The following is a 14,253-nucleotide window of genomic DNA, read 5'->3' on the forward strand; positions in this document are numbered from 1 at the left end:
TTTATTTATATATATCTTTATTTTTATTAGTACTTTAAATTTTTATTTTAGTTTCAATTCCAATTGCATATTTTACTCTTCCCTTCTCTTACTCTATTTTCCCATCATCCCTCTCTTTCTTATTTTTGTTTGAAATTTTATTTTATTTTTTCCGTTTCTACCCTTTGTTTCTATTCCTCGCTCTTACTATTTCTTCTCCTTCCATCCTCTCAAAACCATCTTTCTTTCCATTAGTCATTTCACATTCTTTTTCCCTTTCTTGTAATATCCTTATTGTTGTTCCACCTTTATTAATATTTGCTCAATTGCCATTGATATTGGGGTTGTTGTTGCATTTCTTTAATTCTATCCGCTGGTGTTCATTTAAAAAATTTTTTAAATCTCATATTTTACTGTTCCACTGTCCTCCATATCACCTCCCTCCTACCCTATCTTATTTTCATTTTAAATTTTGTCCTCTCCCTTTCTTAGCCTGGTTTCTAACCCTTACACATTATTTATCCTCCCTCTATCCTATCAACATTAGTTTTCTTTTCTTTAGACCTTTGCTCCTTTGTTGTGGATATCACTGAGGTGATTGTTTTACTGCAATTTCATTCTTATTTTTTCACTATTTTTTCCAAACCTCATATTATTCTCTTCTCTTATTCCAGTTTTCCCTATTCTCTCCTTAACTTATTTACATGGTAAATTTTATTTTCTCCTTTTCTTCACCTTGTTTCTATTACCACTCTTTTTATTTCTCCTCCCTTTACCCTCTCCTAATCATTTTTCTTCCCGTTAGTCAACTCATATTCTTTATTCCTTTCATATAATATTCTTATTCTCTTTATACCTTTCTAAATCTTAGCTCATTTGTTGTTGGTATCATGGTAGTGGTTGGGGGTATTTTTGCTGGTGTGAGTTTTGTTTCCTGGGTTTTTGTTGTTGTTGTTGTTGTTGTTGTTGTGGCATATCCTGTACAACAGCATTCAAGATGTGGTAGGGGTTGTGATTCTCAGTCAGCCAGCCAGAGGGGTGAACCCACCAACAAATGTGCCCGAAACAACCCAAACCCAATTACAACAAGAAAGCCCATAAAAACTGCATAAAAGGCTTCCCTAGAGTAACCACCTCAGGAGATTAGGGAGACTGCACCACTGAGTCCCACAGGACCCTTACCACAGAAAGCCACCCCATGAAGACAGAGAGTGAAAAAATATCAATCTAATACCCAGAAACAAATAAAAAGAGCCACCAAAAATGGGGAGACAAAGAAACAACCACCAATTGAAAGGAAAGGAGGAATCTCCAGGAAAGGAGCTAGATGAAATTGAGGCAAGCAACTTATCAGACATGGAGTTCAAAGTAATGGCTATAAGGATTCTAAAGGAACTCAGTGAGAACTACAAGGAACTTAGTGGGAACTACATCAGCATGAAAAAGGACATAGAAACTGTGAATAAGAACAAGGTCAAAATGAAGAATACACTAGAAAGAATTAAAAGCAGATTAGATTAAGCAGAGGATTGAATCAGCAAGTTGGAAGACAAGGTAGAACAAAACACAAAGTCAGTGCAACAAAATGAAAAAAGCCTCACAAAGAACAAAGATAGTTTAAGGGAGCTGCAGGACAACATGAAATGTAACGATATTTACATTATAGGAGAAGGAATTGAGCAAGGGATAGAAAACCTGTTTGAAAAATAATGACAGAGAGACTTCCAGCCCAGATGAAGGGGCAGACAGATATGCTGCGTCTCCCTCCACAACTAAGAAGAAATACAACTACCTCAAAACTAGAAACAACCAGAAGTTCCAGAAAATCAAAGTGCATGGAAGTCCAGCAAACAAAGATATAAAGAAGAAGTACTCATCCAGACAGGTAGGAGGGGCGGAGCCAGGGCAGAGAGGACGCAGTGTGGTGCTGACAGCAGCAGGTTGGCAGAAAGCACACTTACACATTTTAAAAAGTCAGGAGGGACACCTCGGGAGCGTTCCTAGCTCCTCACCAGACCACGCAGCTCACAGTGTCAGCACCAGGGAAAATCAAGCCTCATTGCTTTTGAGTGTGCAAACCAGTGGGGGTTGGGGTGGAGGCATAAACTGCCGGTATCTCAGCAGAGTCCGCTTGTTTAAAGGGCCCCCACTGTCCTAGAACGTCTGCAGACCCACCCACTTTGGGAATGATGGCCAGGGCAGCAGCTAGAGGGGCGCCAGTCCAGTGTGGAGGTGGGAGAAGTGCCTGAAAAATGGGCGAGTGCTGGGCAAGCGGCATTGTTTCCTCTCGGACCCATCCCCACATACAGCACCACAAAGTGGTGAAACGGGTCGCCCGTTACTGATGAATGCATCAGGCTCCGCCCGTTACAACGTAGTAGGAACAGCAGCTCTCCCTGGGACTTGGAAGCAAACAAACACAGGAGACTTCCGGCCAAGATGGAGGCCTAGACTGACACACTCCATCTCCCTCCACAACTAAGAAGGAATACAACTGCCACAAAACCAGAAATAACCAGCAGTTCCAGAAAATAAATGGAAGTCCATCGTATCACGTTATAAAGAAGTGGTGCTCATCTGGACAGGTAGGCGGGGCAAAGCTGGGGATGAGAGTTCAAGCTGTATTGTCTGTGGCAGCAGCAGTGACGGAGGCAGGACAGGGGTAAGCACAGACACCCGTATTTAGGGGGAGGCGAGAAGCACCTGGGGAGCACCCGCAGCTGCAGACCAGACCCGGCAGCTTGCAATTCCAAAGCCAGGGAAGGCAGACCTCCATTGCCTCGGACTGTGAGGCCCGGAGTGTGTGGGGACAGAGAAGGAGGCTCCTGGTCTCTCAGTGGAGAGTGAGCGGCAGGAATTCATCTTGGGCTCCCACTCCCGCAGAAAACGCCACAGTGTGGTGAGACATGTCGCCTAGTTGTGACGAGTGCATGGGGCTTTGCCCCCTATAGCATAGGAGGTGTGACAGCCTTGCCCAGCAAGCAAAGGTAAACACAAAATGGTCAGGATGGCACAAATCATGATAGAGATCCCAGTTATGCAACTGACCAGACAGCAAATACCTAATCTAATGGCTCAGCAGATAGGAAATCTTTCTGAGGCTCAGTTCAGAGCTTTGGTTATAAAAATGCTTACAGACCTAACAACAGATCTTAAGCAAGACGGGGAAGGAATGAAGGCTAGTCTTGCTGAAATGAACAAAAACACATACGAAACTAGTGGTGAGGGCAAGAAAACCAGGGATCAAATAAAAAACTCGGAACATAGGAAAGGAACAGTCAACTGGTGCAGAAAGAGGAAATGAGAAGTGAAGGAAATGAGGAGAGGCTCAGAAACTTATCGGACAGCTATAAGCGAGCCAACATCTGAATCATAGGGCTGCCAGAAGGTGAAGAAGAAGAACTAGAAATTGAAAAATTATGTGAAAAAATAATGAAGCAGAACTTCCCTAACTTGAGGAAGAAAATACACTTATAGGTCCAGGAAGCACAGAGAGTTCCAAAAAAAAAAACTGGACCCAGGGAGAACCACACCAAGACACATTATAATCAAAATGTCAAAAATTAAGGATAAGGGACTTCAGGCCAAGATGGAGGCTTAGACAGACATGCTCGGCCTCCCTCTACAACTAGAGAGGAATACAACTACTTCAAAACAAAAGATAACTAGAAATTCCAGAAAATAAAACTACATGGAAGCCCAACATATGAAGTTATAAACCAGCGGCGCCCTTTTTGCAGGTAGGAAGAGCAAAAGTGGGTGGTGCTGTTTGCGGTCGCACCAAGGACAGTGGCAGGGAGAACAATCCCAGCGGCAGGGAGGACAATCCCGGCTGCAGTCAAACCCCGGCGGCTCGCGACCCCAACGCTGGGAGAAGCAACCACCACATCGCCTCGAACAGTTAGGCCCAGAGGGCAGGAGGACAGATCCCAGTCTCCTAGCGGAATAACTGTGAATCCATCTTGGACCCCCGCCCCCACACAAACCGCCACAGGGCTGCGAAATAGGTTGTGGATCGCCACTGGTCACTGGGCAGTGACGACAAAGCGCCGGCGAGAAAGGTTGCGGATCGGCGCCGGTCGCTGGGTTGTGATGAGTACACAGGCACTGCCCCCTATAGCCGGCCCAAGAAAGCAAAACGCATCTGTCAAAATGAGGCAGACAACTATAGAAATCCTGGTGGCGCAGCTCACCAGGCAACAGATGAGGAATCTGACAGATGAACAAATAAGAAACCTGTCAGAGGCTCAGTTCAGGGCCATTGTTATCAGGTGGCTTACAGAATTAACAAAAGATCTGGAAAAAGATGAGAAAGAATCGAAAAACACTCATACTGAAAGGAACAAAACCACATACAAGACAGATGGTGAGGAAATAAAATCCAGAGTTCAAATCAACAAACCAGAACACAAAGAAGAAACAAACAGTCAACCAGTGCAGAGAGAAAAAACGGGAAGCAAGGAAAATGATGAGAGGATCAGAAACCTCTGGGACAGCTATAAAAGGCCCAACATAAGAATCATTGGTTTGCCAGAGAGCGAGGAAGATGAACTAGAACTTGAAAAATTGAGTGAAAATATAATAAAGCAGAACTTCCCAAACTTGGGGAAGGAAATAGACTTACAAGTCCAGGAAGCACAGAGAATTCCAAAACAACTGGACCCAGGGAGAACCACTCCAAGACACATTATAATCAAAATGTCAAAAGTTAAAGAGAGAATCTTAAAAGCAGCAAGAGAGAAGAAAAGAATTATGTACAAAGGGGTCCCAATTAGACTATCAGCTGACTTCTCAAGGGAGACCCTGCAGGCAAGAAGGGACTGGCAAGAAATATTCAAAGTAATGAAAATCAAAAACCTACAGCCACGAATACTCTATCCAGCGAAATTTTCATTCAGAATAGGAGGGCAGAGAAAGTGTTTCCAGGACAAAATAAAACTGAAAGAGTTCATTAGATCCAAACCTCTGTTATATGAGATGTTAAAGGGGCTGGTTTAGAAAAAGGATCAAAACTATGAACATTAAAATGCAAACTGCATCACAAGAAACAACAACAGAAGCTAGGGAATTGAAACAAAGGCAAACTAAATAGGCAATGAGAGTAGAAAAAGAACTATAGGTATGGGGAGCATATTGGGGGGAGGTCAGCAGGGAGGGGGAAGGGGGAGAGGGAGGGAGATGATATAGGAATTAAGGAGCATGGTAGGAGGGAATGGAATAGACAGAGAGAGGTTGAGAAGAACTATATGCACAACTAATGGACATGGTCTAAAAGGGGGGACAACTGGAGGGAGGGGGGCCACCGGGTGGAGGGGAGAAGAGGGAAGGGAAATTGGGACAAATGTAACATTATAATCAATAAAACACATTAAAAAATTAAGGATAAAGAGAGAATCTTAAAAGCAGCAAGAGAGAAGAAGAGAATTACATATAAAGGGGTCCCAATAAGACTATAAGCTGATTTCTCAAAAGAAAGTCTGCAGGCAAGAAGGGACTGGCAAGAAATATTCAAAGTAATGAAAAGCAAAAACCAAAATTATTCTTGGAAAATGTGGGTTTAAATAATATCCTGAACTCTCCTCTCATTATGCCTCTCTTTCTTCATATATCTCTATCTGTCTATCTGTCTCTCTGTGTCTCTATCTACCTACATATCTCCCATGGTAATAGTTCAGAAAAAGACAAAATAAAAAGACTAGAGGCAGTCCTTGCTTTTGAGTAGTTTATATGTAAGTACACAAATAGCAAAGGTTTCCTAGTCATTTTCTCTTTATCTCTGTCTCTGTTTCTTCCTCCAGGTGAAAGGTGCTGAAATTATTGGCTTGACTAAGTTTTCTGAGTGGAGCCTGGGACCATTTCACAGAAAAGTTGAATTTATGGGTAGGAATTTCCTAAAGTGGAAGAAAGTAGTGTGGTGAGAAGAATAAAGTAAATATTTCACAAAAGGGAAATAAATGTGGGAGAATAATTTGATTCAGTAGTTAGATGTTGGCCTATGTTTGGAGAAGAACAAATGTATTTGCTTGTTAAATTCATTCTATGACAGATTTCTAAAGAGTGGCTGCAGGATGGAGGGGTTAGTTGAAGAAGACCTAAAGATAATATATTTGAAATTAGGTTGAAATTCTTCATAGCTCTCACAGCACATAGCTAAAACATTGGTTGAAAGAGCTTCCAGAATTTTTTTTACTGAATTCCTGGACATAAACTGTTTTTTTCCCCCAATTTGGACATTACAGAAACTTATGGAATTTAGAATGCCAGAATAAAGGCGTTCAGTAATGAAAAAGAATGAAATATTGCCATTTGCAACAACATGGATGGATTTAGAAGGTATTATGCTAAATGAAATAAGTCATACAGATAACTACATATGCCATATTATTTCACTTATATGTGGAATCTAAAAAAACAAAACAAAACAAAACAGAAACAGATGCACAAATACAGAGAAAAAACTTTTGGTTGCCAGAGAGGGCCGTGGAAGGACTGGTGAAAAAGGTGAAGGGGATTAAGAGGTACAAACTTACATTTATAAAATAAAGAATCCATGGGTATGTAGTGCACAGCACAGGAAATGTCAATAATACTGTGATAACTTTGCACAGGACAGATGGTTACTAGACTTATCGTGGTAATCACGTTGGAAGATATGTAAATGTTGAATCACTGTATCATACACCTGAAAGTAATATAATATCATATGCCAACTATACTTTAATTTTAAAAATATTTTTAAAAGGTTAAACCAGAATTTACTACTGGGATCTCTTAAGCTGTCCTGAAGAGATTTAAATTATTTTTCAATTTTATCACAGGATTTTTCCAGGGACATGGAAAAAGAGACACCTTTTACACAAGACTGTAGCCTTATTCTCCCTAATTCTTTTTTAAAGTATATTTTATTGATTATACTAAAACAGTTGTCCCAATTTTTCTCCTTTGTCCCCCTCTGCCCCGTACCTCCCTCTCCTTCAGCAATGCCCCCCCCCTTAGTTCATTTCCATGGGTCATGCATATAAGTTCTTTGGCCTCTCCATTTCCTATACTATTCTTAACATCCCTCTGTATATTTTGTTCCTACCAATTATGCTTCTTTTTTTAAAAAAAGATTTTATTTATTTTTAGAGAGAAGGAGCGAGAAAGAGAAGGAGAGAAACATCAATGTGTGGTTGACTCTCGCGTGCCCCCAACTGGGGACCTGACCTGCAACCCAGGCATGTGCCCTGACTGGGACTCAAACCTGTGACCCTTAGGTTCACAGGCCAACGCTCAATCCACTGAGCCACACCAGCCAGGGCCAATGATGCTTCTTAATATCTACCTTTTCTCCCCCTGCCCTCTCCCAGCTGATAACCCTACAAATGATCTCTATATCTATGATTCTGTTCATGTTCTGGTTATTTGCTTAGTTTGTTTGTTTGTTTTTAGATTCAGTTGTTGAGAGTTGTGAGTTTGTTTTCATTTTACTGTTTATAGTTTTGATCTCCTTCTTTTTCTTAAATAAGTCCCTTTAACACTTCATATAATAAGGGCTTGGTGATGAACTCCTTTAGCTTTACCTTATCTAGGAAGCACTTTATCTGCCCTTCCATTCTAAATGATAGCTTTGCTCGGTAGAGTAATCTTGGTTGTAGGTCCTTGCTTTTCATGACTTTGAATATTTCTTGCCAGTCCCTTTTTAAAAAAAATTATTTATATTTATTTGCTTATTTATTTTTAGAGAGAAGGGAAAGGAGAAAGAGAGGGAGAGAAACATCACTGTGTGGTTGCCTCTCACTCACGCCCCTAACTAGGGACCTGATGTGCAACCTAGTCATGTGCCCTGACTGGGAATTGAACCAGCGACACTTAGTTTGAAGGCCAACACTCAATCCGCTGAGCCACAGCAGCCAGGTTGTTAGGCCCTTCTTGCCTGCAAAGTTACTTTTGAGAAATCAGCTGACAGTATTATGGGAACTCCTTTGTAGGTAACACTTCTTTTCTCTTGCTGCTTTTAAGATTCTTTCTTTATCTTTAACATTTGGCATTTTAATTATGATGTGTCTTGGTGTGGTCCTCTTTGGGTCTAGCTTGTTTGGGACTCTCTGTGCTTCCTGGACTTGTATGTCTATTTCCTTCGCCACACAAGAAAGTTTTCCATTATTTTTTCAAATAGGTTTTCAATTTCTTGCTCTTTCTGTTTTCCTTCTGGCACCCCTATGATTTGGACGTTGTCACTTTTGGAGATGTCCCAGACTTTTCTTAAATTCTCCTTGTTTTTTTGAATTCTTAATTTCACACTTCTACTAATGTTAGTGTATGAAATGTTATTTTCCTGTGATTGCTGAAAGCAATAACGGAACTGTGGCCACATGGGGGCAGCAAACACTTGGCTTTTTTAGCTTTCTCCCCTGGAACTGTGATAAACGGAGATTCTATATATGATTCCCTTCAACTCAAATGTCTTCCAGATTTCTGCATTGAAAGAAATGACTATCATTAAAATATCAACAACAAAAACCTCACGTGTTAATTAGAGGTTATAGAGATTGGGTGAGAGTTTGTTTGTTTCTTGCCTGGCATCTAGTGAGAGCTCAATAAATGTTGATTGTCAATAGTGTTTTTAGAAGGTAACTGGTCCAACACACCAAAGCATAATCCCTAAGCTCTCAGACCACTTGCATCCAGAGGGAGCTGCATCCTAAGGTTCTATACTCTGGCTAACAGACTTTCTACAATTCTACAGTCATGAATCTAGATATGATTCAGTCCCCAGCTTCTCAAGGAACCTTATAAAATCAGTGATTCTGAGAAAAGCTAATCTGACACACTAACTTTCTCTTACATGGTGTTAGTACATGAACTACAGTTGGAGGTTTGAGGGTGGAAGATGAGGTTGGCAGGATCAAGGTTGGAATCCTGTGCATACTACTTCTACTGTCTAGTTTGTTTCCCCTACCAGCCATAAATTCAAGGGCCACATGGATGAGGTGAGGCACTTATGCCAGCACCACCATAAGCTCTTTAGCTCCTTCATTGGCTCTACCCTATTTGTTTGACTGGTTGTTCAATGTCTACTCTGCCTTAGGTCTTTCTCACACATATCTCATTTGGTGTTTCTCTACATTGTAGGAAAGCTGGTTCATGCCTATTTTTGCAGGTGCTATTCCTTCTGCCTGAAATACCCTTTCCTTCTTCTCAGAGGACTCATCTAGCACAGGTCTTACCCTTAGCAGAGTACTAGCTCACAGGCTCATATGTCTTCCTCTCCTATGAGACCATAAGCTCCCTGAGGCCAGAACCCTGTCTCATTTGGCTTTGCATTCCCAGAGTCTAGCAGAGTTTCTGGCACATTGGGGCTTCTCCATACATGTCTGTAGAATGATTAAATGAATCAGTCCATTTGTCACTGAATGAAATGTTTCTTTTAGTTTCCTTTCCCTAATTAAAATATATTGACATGCTTTAAAAAGATTCTTCTTAGAAAATTTACAAGTTGGACTTGCTGAAGGAGGACATCTGTAGTGTGAACCTCTCAACATCCCAGGCACTGTGGAGTCCTGTGGGGGGTATGGGCCAAGCTTGAACCTCCCAATGTTCTGAAGGTGCTGTTTGTCAATTCTCACTGCATCTCTGAATGATAAGCAGAAGAAATGGAGAATTCCTTTTGTTCTTTTCTTACTCCTCCCTCCCTTTCCTCTCCCCTTTTCCTTTATCCAGTTGTAGAGTAAGAACACAGAAAAAGACTTAAGCAAATTGTGTAGCATCACTTAAAAGAGAACAGTCAAACCCAGACACACTCTGGTGTTCATTCCACAAAGGGGTGCTTCCTGTAACTTAAACAAGTCTGTGTTTTAATGAATTCATGGCATATGGGCCATAATAATCAAAGCACTTGGTATTTCCTGGATTTAGGATTAGGTGGGGAACAGGTCGTTCTCTACTTTTAAACGAATTCTCACATGCCTAGCTTTGGAGTTAAGAAACTTGACAAAAGTGAAAATGTTTCTGGAATAAGTAATGCTTCTTTGTTTGCTTGTTCCACTATCTATATTCATATCTTCTCTTTCTCACTTCAAACCTCATCCTTGCTTATGAACTGCCATTACTATTTTTTCACTGGCATTTTAAGAGTGATTGCAAGTTATTGTCTTAAAGTCTGCATCATGGGTGAAGAAAAATGGTTTCGTTTGCTGTCTTCTCTGTGAACAGAGAAGTTCACAGTCCTTCACCATCTGCCATCCCTGGTGACCTACAGTAGTTGGACATTGTCTGTAGACAAAGAACTCTCCTTTTGACTTGGATTTTGTTTTTCTGGTTTCCAAAAACCTTTGTTGATCCAGGTAGTATTGTAAGTCTATGAATTCAGCAATGACCTGACCTTCTGGCAGAGTCTTTTGAAGTTGTCTTAAGTGTGAGAATGGTAGCTGGATCCCAAGGATCTTATTTGGTTTCACTTGCTGAAAAAGTTACCACTGAGTATTTGTTGTACGCATTTAATTCTCAGTAATGGTTATATTAATTGATCCCAGTGAACTTAAGAAAATACCTGTGCTACTGATATTGATGATTGTGTTATGCTCCTGAAGTTGATTGGAGTTACTCCTAAGCCTGATCTTCTCTTCTCCAGCAAGTCTCTGGTTGGAATGATGGCAGTAATCTTTTTTAAGAATCTCAAACTGAGTTTCTTAGGAGTGCATTTTAAAGGAAATTTTCCCATGTAACTTTTTTTCTTTCTAATATCTTATATGTGCAGTTCTTACTTGCTTACACGAACTCTTTAAGATGGAATCCCTGAATATGTCTGGGAAATGCATTCTTTTCTGAGACAGACTGTCATGGGAGCTATTCAGAGTCTACATCATTCTGTTTGAAAGTTGAATGATGCACTTTTCTGAGCATATTCTTAACTCTAACAACAAAAAACTGCAAGTTTGTTGAGGATTTCCAGACCCAGAGAATTCACCAGTGAACAGTAGGTCTTTGGCATGTTCTCTAACACTAACAGCTCTCCAGAAACACCATGAAACTTTCCAGAATGAGGCTTCAGCACACTGAAGTCACTAGCATGACCCTGTGTTCACCGACATCCAGGAAAGTAATTTTCTCTGTGCTGAAGTTACCCCTGCAATACCCCTTGGCTAAAATACTTAGAATTCCTAAGCTAATATAATAATGAGGAAACCTCTAGGTTTCAAAGATCCCAGTTCAAATCTAAACATTTGGAAAGGTAGGAAGTAAGTCTCCTGGGTTTAGAATTCATTACAGATGTGCAAGTCTTGGGGTGTATGGGGCCACACAAAGTCCTCTCACTGAGACAGAGGCTGGGGAAGAAAAGAGAAGTACTTCTCAGGAAACTCAGGTTGGGCAGGTACACAGTATCTACACCGGATCTCATTAGAGTTTGATGGGTTCCCATGGTAATTCCCTGAGGTTAACCAACTGTGACAGGGGTAAGTGATAGCCGCATGATTCATGAATGTGTATAACCAAATTGTCCCAGGCAAGGTTCATGGGGTCACATAGAGACCAGTGTTTGAGGTCAGGTTTCAGGCTGCTACATGTGCTGTCCTTTAAGCTGACAGAAAGCGAAGTACTAAGTGTCAAATTGAATAAACCCCCATCCATGATTAAACACCAGTTAAGAAGGAATTTGTAGGGGCATGCAATGAAGCTTTTTTTTCCCCTTTCTTCTCCTGTCACATGAGAATAAACTAGGAGAAAAATAGAAAAGGTCATGATTTTACTTGGACTTCATTAAGTGTAGGCTGGTATCATTTAATTTATTTGGATCTGATAGGGCTTCTCAAATTTACAACTGACTTACCTGGTTTGTGAATTGATTATTTTAAAACTTGATGATTAATAGTAACATTCCATGCTTCATTGTGGGAAGAATTTAGAAGGGGAAAATGACCCATGGTGTAAGGCCATAGGCACGTCAAAATCAGAATCTACCAATTAAACTTCTCCTTGAATCTCAGATTACCTTGGGAAAGTGTATGATTTTCTGCACCAGTATTTCAAAACATTTAAGCTTCTTTAATGTCTGCTTGATTTAATTCCAAATGCATTACCTCCTACAGATAGAACACGAGAGCAGGAACTCACTTTTTAAATAGTATAGATCAAATGGGACTGACTTGCCCAAGCTAACAAGGGGCAAAACCAAAACCAGAATATCAAATTACAGGGCTTTGTTTTCTGAGCAGGGTTACCTTTATTTTACCTTTTGCCACCCAAACAGTGTTAAAATTTGAGGTGATACATTTATTCAATGGGTTATTTTTCAGAGTTATTCGGTATTAAATTTTACTCCTTTTCTCACAAATAGTAGTACAGCAAAGAAATGCTGACATTGCACTTTCTGCTTTATTTACATGTTACATCACATGAAGCATATGCAAAACTGAAGAAGTCACTTTTGTGTGATTTTATAGTGTTAGGTTTAGAAATCTTTGTAAAATAGACATGTTTATAAACATTCTTGGATTTGTTAAGTAAACCTAATTTTATTATAAGATACTACTATTCAAGTCAGTAGTCAAAAACCTTTTTATCTTATAAGCATTGATTTAGAACAAGCTAAAACCAGATCAAGGCAGACTTATCAACCAAAGTTCAAAAGGCATTGCAGATCTAAATTTAACAAGTTTCTATTTTGACAGTGAAGTTAGCAAACTCTTTATCCTTAAACAAATTCTATTAAGAATGATATATTACTTGAGATTGTTTATTCCAGCATAAGTTTTGCTCTATATTTTCAGCTGGTCTCATAATCGATAGGAAAAGGTCCTGGTTTATAATATAAAATAATCCATTTTACTTTTTAAATTTATTTTTGAATTTTATTTTCAAGTAATAATATTGTGTTTTTCCTTGTATAGGAATTGTGTAATGCTCTTTATCCTTTCTCAGAGAATGGAAATCCTACTCATGCTCCATGACTAAGCTGAAATATAAGTTCCTTTGTGAGACATTATTGATTTCTACCCCTCCACAGATGTCAGAGTACATTCCTTCCTATTAAAAATTCTCAAGACTGTTTCATTATACATCTATTCTAGCACTTAATTTTAATCTGCTTTCTGAGTTTATTTATTTGTTAAGCATGTACTATGTGACAGGCACTGGTCAAGACTTAGGGATAGAGGAGTGAACAAAACAGACAAAATCTCCAGTCTCATGGAGATTATATTCTTGGGGGTGTAGACAGACAATAAATGAGTAAGTATTGAGAGGAAGAGTAAAGAAGTTAGGGGAGTTAGAGAATGCTCCAGAGAAGTAGGTTTCTATTTTTTATTGGGTGGTTGAGGAAGAGGAGTGCCTTGTTGGGAATATGACATTTGAACAAGGGAAGCAGTGAGCTAGGCAGATATTTTTGGGAAGGAGCATTCCAAGCAGAGGGAAGAGGAAGTACAAAGGTCCTAAGGCAGGATTGTACTTGGCATGTTTGAGGAACAGCAACTAGGACAGTGATATGGAGTGAGTGAGGGGGAAAATAGAAGGAGATTAGATAGGGTTATGGAAAGGACTTTCAGTTTTACTCTGGTTGGGAGGTCAAGTCACTGGAAGGCATTGAGCTGAGGAGTGACAGGGCTGCAGTACTGAGAATAGACTGTTAGCAGGTGAAGGGAGAAGAGATCATGTTGGCGTGTACTGGAAGTAGTGAGAAGTGATTATATTCTGAATATATTTTAAAGGTAGAGCAGAATTGCAGGATTGAAGGATTGGACATAGGGATATCAGAGATGACTTCAATGCTTCTCCCTTTAACAGCTAGACAAATGGAGTTGTCATATAGCAAAATGAGGGAAATAATACAAGGAGCAGGTAAGGAGGACAAGATCAGGAATTTTGTTTGGGAGTTGTTAATTATTTTTCAACATGGACATGGACAACAATGTGATGATTGCCAGGGTAAGTGGGGAGAAGGGGTAAAAGGGGACTAAATGGTAATGGGAAAAAAGTACAATAAAAAGTTAAAAATAAAAAAAGTTAATTTAAATATTATATTCTAATGGAAAAATGCTCGTTAAATTTCTGTAACTGACTGCACCCGTAACCTGCAACCAGCTCAAGAATTTAAACACTATATCAGACACAGAAGTCGAGATTTCAAATAGGCATTTGAATATACAAGTCTGTAGTTCAGAGGAGATATAAATTTGAACTTTGTCAGCATATAGATGGTTGTTAAAAACCATAAGAGGATGAAATCACCTGGGAATTACTTGTGAATGGAGAAGAGGTCTGAGGAACCTCTTAACATTTAATGATTGGAGAGATGAA

This window comes from Furipterus horrens, unplaced genomic scaffold (assembly GCF_987537825.1).
Source record: "Furipterus horrens unplaced genomic scaffold, mFurHor1.1.pri manual_scaffold_17, whole genome shotgun sequence".
Lineage (NCBI taxonomy): Eukaryota > Metazoa > Chordata > Mammalia > Chiroptera > Furipteridae > Furipterus > Furipterus horrens.